Consider the following 8912-nt stretch of genomic DNA (forward strand, 5'->3'; position numbering starts at 1 on the left):
TATCATTCACTTAATGGCAATTTAAAGAAAATATGCATTTCTTGTCATGAGTATTGCCCTAAAAAGAATGGAAAATTAAATGAAAAAAAGAGAAACTATACTAGGTATTAAGTGTATTAGAAAGTACAACAAACCATCCAAAGATATCCATACCCTGGTCCTAGAAAACCAGGACTATGTTTGTTACCGTAAATGGCAAAAGACTGTGCAGATGGGTGGAAGATTAAGACCTTTGAGGTGGGGAGATAATCCGGGATTATCCAGGCAGACCTTATGTAATCACCCACTAACTCACTGAAAGGAGGGATCACTTCCCAGCCATGGTCAGAGAGCTGGAGGAAAGGGGTCACAAGCCAAGGAATAAGGAAAGTTTTTAGAAGCTGGAAAAAGCAAGAAATTTCCTACAGTGCCTCATGAAAGGAATTCAGCTCCCCCCTACCTTGATTTTAGCCCAATGACACTTACATGGGATTGTGACATACAGAACTATGATGGTAATAAATGTATCTTGTTTTAAACCACTAGGTATATAAAAAATGTGTTATGGGCATATTTCACACACCTAGAACAAACTTTCTAAAAATTCATCTGGAATAAAAAAAAGACGCAGAATAGACACAGCAATCTTGAGAAAAAAGAACAAAGTTGGAGGTTTCACAATACCAGATATCAAGCTATATTAAAAAGCCATTGTTCTCAAAATTGCCTGGTATTGGCACAAGAACAGACATATAGACCAATGAAACAGAATGAGAACCCAGAAATAGACTCAAGCCATTATGCTCAATGAATATTTGTCAAAGGAGGCAAGAGCATATATATGATGGAATCAAGACAGTCTCTTCAATAAATGGTGTTGGGAGAATTGGTCAGATACATACAAAAAAATGAAACTAGACTACAAGTTACACCATAAACAAAAATAAACTCAAAATGGATAAAGGACTTAAACGTAAGACAGGAGACTATAAAAATCTTAGAAGAATCAATAGGCAGCAAAATAGCAAACATATGTTGTAGCAATATCTTTACTGATACAGCTCCTAGGGCAATGGAAACTAAGGAGAAAATTAACAAGTGGGACTACATCAAAATAAAAAGCTTCTGCACAGTGAAAGAAACCATCAACAAAACAAAAAGAAAGCCCACTGCATGGGAGAACATATTTGCCAATGTTATATCCAATAAAGGACTAATCTACAAAATTTATAGGGGACTTATACATCTTAATGAAAAGGAGATAAACAATCCAATCAAAAAATGGGCAAAGACTTAAATAGACACCTTTTGAAAGTTGATATACAGAACACCAAGAGACATATGAAAACATGCTCAAAGTCACTAATCATCCGAGAGATGTGAATCAAAACAACAATGAAGTACCATGTCACACCTGTCAGAATGGCTATCATCAACAAATCAACAAATGACAAGTGCTGGACAGGTTGCTTAGGAAAAGGAACCCTCTTGCACTGCTGGTGGGAATACAGACTGGTGCAGCCACTGTGGAGAACAGTATTTTTTAGTTTCCTCAAAAAATTAAAAGTGGAAGTCCCAATTGATCCAGTAATCGCACTTCTGGGAATATATCCCAAGAAAACAGAAACACCAATCAGTAAGGACATATGCACCCCTATGTTCATAGCAGAACAATTTAAAATAGCTAAGATTTGGAAACAACCTAAGTGCCCATCAGCAGATGAGTGGATTAAAAAACAGTGGTACATCTACACAATGGAATACTACACTGCTATAAAAAGAAAGAACTCTTACCATTTCCAACAGCATGAATGAACTAGGAGAGCATTATGCTAAGAGAAATAAGCCAGAGACAGATAAATATCACATGATTTCACTCATTTGTGAAATATAATGAACATTCTAAACTGATGAAAAAGATACAGAGACCAAGAAGCACTGAACAAACTGTCAAACTTCAGTGGGAAGGCAGGGGAGGGGTGGGGGCTGATAAGAGATCAACCAAAGGACTTGTATGCATGCATATAAGCATAACCAATGGACACAGACACTAGGGGGTGAGGGCATGTGCCAGGGGGTGGGCAGGGTGGGGGGAGGTCAATGGGGTTAAAAGGAGACAGATGTAATACTGTATGTAATACTTTAAACAATAAAATAAAATTTAAAAAAAAGAAAAAACTGTGTTATGAAAACAGTAGAAACTAATATAATATGTAAGAATCAGTTGCAGTTAAGACAAGTGGTTTTTCTACACATAGGCAAATGAAATTTGTCTCAGTAAAATTACAAATGAAATGTTTTTAGGTTTATGTATTAGTGATTGAAACTATAATATTAATTTCACGAATGACATTGGTTTACTATTTTAATAAGTAAGTATTGAGATAATTTACATAAATTCTTGAATAAGTACTTAAATGGGGGTGATCTGTTTATACCATGTTTCCTATCTGAAGTGTCATTTTTGCTAAAGCAATTCAAATTGTATTACTACAGAGGGCTATAAGAGTCTTAATTTGATTAAAACAACATTACTGAAGGCAATATAAACTATAAGAAAATATAAGTATTATTTGGAAGATCATTTAAAACATATAATTTAATGCAGATTAAATATATTTTCATTTAAGGTTTATGCTCCTGTTCATTCAAAGCTACATTAAGGCCAAAATATATTAACACCATAAATCATATAAAAGTTATTTCAACAACTTATAAAACCTCTTGTAAGGCAACACCTGCATTAACATAAAAATTCATTTCTACTTATCATGTAAAAGACATAAAATTACCTCCTGAAAAATTAATAGGTGCTGTTCTGCCTTCACTATTATCTAGGAGTTTTACATGATTCATGAGGGACAAGAGATTCTGACTGTTAAAATCAAACTTTTAAGTACTGATTTTTCCCCCCAATGAGAGGTGAAAGAAAAGATACACATTATAAGACATATGACATTATTAGACCTGCTTCTGTTTCCCTGTTTTTATCTTTAGTAATTAATTAGCTAAGCTATCTCTTTATTTTTATTTAAAAATATATTTTTATTGTTTTCAGAAAGGGAGAGAGAGATAGAAACATCAATGATGAGAAAGCATCATTGATAGGCTATGTCCTGCATGCCCCCCCGCCCCCACTAGGGATTGAGCCCGCAACCCAGGCATGTGCCATAACCTCCTGGTTCTAGGTGATGCTCAACCACTTAGCCACACCAGCCATGTAGTAATTAATGTTTATTTAATTAAAGAATGAATATATGCAAATACGTAGTAGAATTTACCACCACTAACTCGGAGCTCAACATCTAGCTTAAAAGAGAACATCAGAAAAACAGTATCTATTATCACCACCATTATCACCACCGGCACCAACATCACAACCCTACCATTATTGCAGAGTGTTTATATTCTCATGTCCATTCAGAGGCAGAGCCTGAAAATACTTACCAGTGAAAATAAATGTCAACCATTTTAAAGAAGTTTTAAGACTATTGAGAAAATACAATAAGACAGAAGCTAAAATCACATAACACAGTGTTACACTATGAAAAAGAAAAGTTTAAAATTTTCAATTAAAGTTTTTTATCAAAATTTTAGAGATTAATTTTGCTAAATATCCAACATAAAGCATCTAATTGTTGAAATACATATGTGTCACTAAGTGTTAAAAGTTGGACTATACCTAGCACACTCTATGGTGATTCTCAAATTAGTTGAAATAGGATTATTCAGTTGGACATTAGTCTTGAAGTGCATATTGATAAACTAGAATTCTTCATGCACTGGATCTCTAGTATGTCATAATTTTGCTCAGCAGAATCACTGGTACTACCTATCTATTTCTTATGCCTTGAACAAAATAAAAATGAAACAACTATTTTCTGAAATAATTATTTCTGCTTAATTTTTCTACCTTAAAAAATTATTTCACAGATAAATGATTGAAAGAATTACCATGGAATATTTAAGAGGGTCCAAACAACTCTATTCAAACTTTTTGGAAACCATCATTTCAATAATTGAATCTATTTAATCTATATTTCATCAGAGACAAACGTAAGAAGAGAGAGCATAATCAATAAAAAGATTCATCTCTTTAGTTTTTTTTTTTATAATTTAACTATTAAAGTTACATTCAAATGGGAGTTTAACAAATAGCTCAACCTGAGAGGGTCCACAGATAGATTGGGTGCATTTTTTTTAGGGCAAAGACATTATGCAAAAAAATGATGATCTTCTCTTAAAATGAACTTCAAGAAAACTGAGATTCTCTTCAAGGCTGGAAAGCTATTCTTTTGTCCAGAGTTAGTTCCTATAGACAAATATTGCTTTGCCTGAATTTGCAACACCTCTACATACATTCATTTCAGCATGACAAATAATGCACTGGTATCGTTACCATTGTAATTAGCGAGTTATTAATAGTAGGAAGAAAACAAAGGGAAGGCCAGACATTATAAGCATGGTCATTTGGGCAGCTTCATCAGGAAGTTGCAATTTCACATTCCACAGGGAACCACTGGTCCATACCCTGCAAATCACTGGGGGAAGGGAGATGGACACATTCACAGTGAAGTCCAGGTGACAGAGTGAATGTGCTTGCCTGTCAGTCTAACCTGGAGACAAAGATAATTGGCTAGGGGTGGAGCCATGCAAAATCTTGAAAGGGTAAACTCCCTCAGACAAAGAAATTTTCCTTCTCTTGCCCCTTGCACTACTGTTTCTTGCTTGTCCTGTGACCTGCACAAGCCCACCATGTGGCTCTAGATATAAAAGCCTAAGCAACCATTACGACCAGACAACTGGGCGACTGGACGTCTGGCCAGTAGCTATGACACACACTGACCACCAGGGAGCAGATGCTTAACGCAGGAGCTAACCCCTGGTGGTCAGTGCACTCCCACAGCCAACCACCCACGGCTGGCCAACCTCCCATGGTCCCTCCCCCTGGCCAGCCAGCTCTGATTAGCCCCAATCCCTGGCCAGGCCAAGGGATCCCATGAGTGCACGGATTCGTGCACTGGATCTCTAGTATGTCATAATTTTGCTCAGTAGAATCACTGGTACTACCTATTTCTTATGCCTTGAACAAAATGAAAATGAAACAACTATTTTCTGAAATAATTATTTCTGCGTAATTTTTCTACCTGAAAAAATGCTGAGCAAGAGATAAATAAGAAAATATTAAAGATAAAACCTTGACTGAATCAGAGGCACACAAGGAAGTTAACAGCTTCTCTGATCTTTGACATTTTATTCAGGCAGATAAAAGTTCTCATCTTCAGTTTGTGACTTTTTAAACTTTATTACACTTTCATGACAGCTCATTAATTGTACGGAATACTTCTGCAAAGGTCCCTTAGAACTATGTTAATAATATTAATGATGCTTTCATAACAGGATGAGCTACTCAATTTTGACAAAAGATGAACATCCATTAAAGTAATCTCTTTTTTTCTCCTCCTCCCTACCCCATGCTACCACCAAAAGGCAAAATCTGAAGTTTAATCAGTATGATCTTCCAGAATAAAGAGCTGCATGAGAACAGTTATAACCTTTTAGAGTTTGGTAATGTCATTTTTATTGATAAACATCAATAACAAATTCTATTTCATTTTATTTACTACAGTGCAAGTCATATAATAGGTAACTCAATTTATTGAATTTGCTATTAGAAAAAGGTTATATTTTCAATATGATGAATTAGCATACCTTAATTAATAAATGTTACTAAAAGTTATTAATAAACATTAAAATAATAACAAGTGTCCCCCTAGTAAATAAAATTTTCCATTTTTTACTGATTTCTTGTGGGTTATGCCTCCATGTCTCTAAATAATGTACTTCTATTTTTTTATTTTTAATATAGACATTTTAGAACTTATTAATTACCAACATAATAAAAGCCTAAGCAACCATTACAGCAGAACGGGCAGAATGACCGGTTGCTATGATGTGCACTGACCACCAGAGGGCAGATGCTTAACACAGGAGCTGTCCCCTGGTGGTCAGTGCTCAGCTGGGAGCAGGCCTAAGCCAGCAGGTGGGTTTACCGGAGGGGGCCCGGACTGCAAGAAGGCACAGGCCGACAGAGGAACACCCCCCCACCTCCCCACCCCCCGCATGAGTTTCGTGCACCAGGCCAAATCCTCATTTACTTGTCCCTGCATTTAGTGGGTAATTGTGTTTCAATTTTAATTAAATTATTAGTATGTGTTTGCATTATCTATAATAGAGTAATATGCTAATTAACGGGACTTTGTAGGTCACGGCCACTTATCAGGCAGAGGGGATGTGGGTAGGGCCACAGCTGCAGGGGGACAGGAGCCTGTGGTACCTCCTCTGGAATTGGGGAGCTAATGACCGATGGGCTCTGGTCCTCCTCCAACAGCCCTCTCCAGCAGGCATGGGGTTGCTGAGACCCAGGCCGGGCCTCCGGCCACAGATCCACAGCTTCAGAGACCGATTCTACCAGGCTGGCCAGAGGCCATGTGGCTGGGTCACAGGGTCCCCGTTCAAGACATGAAACAGAGAGCAGGCGCAGGAGGAAATCCAGATAATGGGATGTGGGGGTTCAAGACTCACTTCCTTTCGGCTTTGTCCTTCTTGGCCTTGGTCCTTTTTTTTGGGCCTGGAGCACAAGCACTGCAGGAGCCAGGGATGGACAAGGGCAAATGTGGAAGAAAGGAGGTGATCCAGGTGAGGGTGGAGACCTAGCAGCTGGAGGTGCACCACGCTGCCAGGTACCGGACTGGTTAGGAGAAGCGCCTGGCACTAACCCAGCCTCGCCCCGGTGGCCTGTGCACTTGACAGGCAGTGACTTCTGCTCCCACCTTGGCCCAAAAGAGAGCCCGCGCCACCTTGCCCCTCCACGGCACACGCCTGCATGGTGAGTGCGAAGCCTACCACAAGCTCTGGAGAAGGGGGGGCAGTAAAGAATGGGGCAGGGGCAAGGGAGAGGAAAGAATGTGGAGCATCCATGATGAAGATGAAGAAGTGCTTGAGAATGAGGATTGGAAGCCTCACGGGGAGGTTTGCTCTGTTTGCCCCGCAGCTGCCCCTTAGGAGGGGCAGAGAGCATGGCTGTGATGGCTCCCTGTGCTCTGCGTCCAGTTCCGCAGCCAACTGGAATTGGCCTCGGTTTCCTAGTCTGTAAAATGGATTAAGTGTGTCCCAGTGCCTTCGCTGACCTTTGAGGGCCAATTGAGATACTATATAAAGAAAAGGAGGGCTTCCTCTCACCAGGCGTCCTTGTGGCGGTGACATGGTCTTTAAACCCTGCGTGGCAATCCCTGATGCACCGCCATGATGCCCAGGGAAGACAGGGCGACCTGGAAGTCCAACTACTTCCTTAAGATCATCCAACTTCTGGATGATTAGCCAAAATGCCTCATTGTGGGAGCAGACAATGTGGGCTCCCAGCAGAGGCAGCAGATCCGCATGTCCCTCTCCGGGAAGGCTGCGGTGCTGATGAGCAAGAACACCATGATGCACAAGGCCATCCGAGGACACCTGGAAAACAACTCGGCTCTGGAGAAGCTGCTGCCCATATCTGGGGGAATGTGGGCTTTGTGTTCAACAAGGAGGGCCTCACTGAGATCAGGGACCTGCTGCTGGCCAATAAGGTGCCAGCTGCTGCCCGTGCTGGTGCCATTGCCCCATGTGAAGTCACTGTGCCAGCCCAGAGCACTGGTCTGGGGCCAGAGAAGACCTTCTTCCAGGCTTTAGGCATCACCACTAAAATCTCCAGGGGCACCACTGAAATCCTGAGTGATGTACACCTGATTAAGACTGGAGCCAAAGTGGGAGCCAGCGAAGCCATCTGCTGAACATGCTGAACATCTCCCCCTTCTCCTTTGGGCTGACCATCCAGCAGGTGTTTGACAATGGCAGCATCTACAACCCAGAAGTGCTTGACATCACAGAGGAAACTGCATTCCAACTTCCTAGAGGGTGTCCGCAATGTTGCCAGCGTATGCCTTCAGATTGGTTACCCAACTGTTGCGTCAGTACCCCATTCTATCATCAATGGGTACAAGCAAGTTCTGACTTTGTCTGTGGAGACTGATTACACCTTCCCACTTGCTGAAAAGGTCAAGGCCTTCTTGGCTAATCCATCTGCTGCCCTGAGGCTGCTACCCCTGTGGACGCCACCACCACTGCTGCTCCTTTGCAGCCTCAGCCAAGGTTGAAGCAAAGGAAGAGTCGGAGGAGTTGGACGAGGATATGGATGGGATTTGGTCTCTTTGATTAATTGCCAAAAAGTAACCAGCTCAGTCAGCTCTATTTGAGAAACAAGGAAATAAAGGCTTACTTCTCTCAAAAAAAAAAAAAAGACAAGACAAGACAAGACAAGGAAAGGAGAGAAGAGAAGAGAAGAGAAGAGAAGAGAAGAGAAGAGAAAAGAAAAGAGAAGAAAAAGAATAGAAAAGAAAATGAGGGAAGAAGTGAGAAAGAAAAGGAAGGGTGAGCAACACAAAAGGAAGATTGGAAGGAACCTGTAAACCAGTGATTCCCAAAGTGGGCGCTACCGCCCCCCGGTGGGCACTGCAGCAATCCAGGGTGGCAGTAATGGCCACAGGTGCATTTGGGGACGATGAGTAACTGCTATTAAAATTAAAAAAAATTAATTTCCAGGAACTGAGTAATATTTTTTCTGGAAAGGGGGCGGTAGGCCAAATAAGTTTGGGAACCACTGCTGTAAACCTATGGTCACTTAAATAGGGAATATAGTCAATAGTGTTGTTATGATGGTATGATGCCAGGTGGGTACTGGAAATATTGGGGAACACTTTGTAAAGTATATGACTGTCTAACCACTATTCTGTAACTAATATAAAACTTGAAACTAATACAAAATAATATTGAATGTAAAGAAATAAAAATAGGAGTGAAATTTTAATAAATTTCAAAGTTTAAATATAGGCTATAAA

The 8912-nt window shown here is 40.2% G+C and overlaps 1 pseudogene; it reads left to right on the top strand.

Annotated features, from left to right (window-relative positions):
* The first annotated feature begins 7287 nt into the window (after positions 1-7287).
* LOC139005022 (large ribosomal subunit protein uL10 pseudogene) lies at positions 7288-8233 on the top strand (annotated as a pseudogene).
* The last annotated feature ends 679 nt before the right edge of the window (positions 8234-8912 follow it).

The sequence above is a fragment of the Myotis yumanensis genome, unplaced genomic scaffold (genome assembly GCF_028538775.1).
Source record: "Myotis yumanensis isolate MYYU_CA2020_CCGP unplaced genomic scaffold, mMyoYum1.0.hap1 SCAF_3, whole genome shotgun sequence".
NCBI lineage: Eukaryota > Metazoa > Chordata > Mammalia > Chiroptera > Vespertilionidae > Myotis > Myotis yumanensis.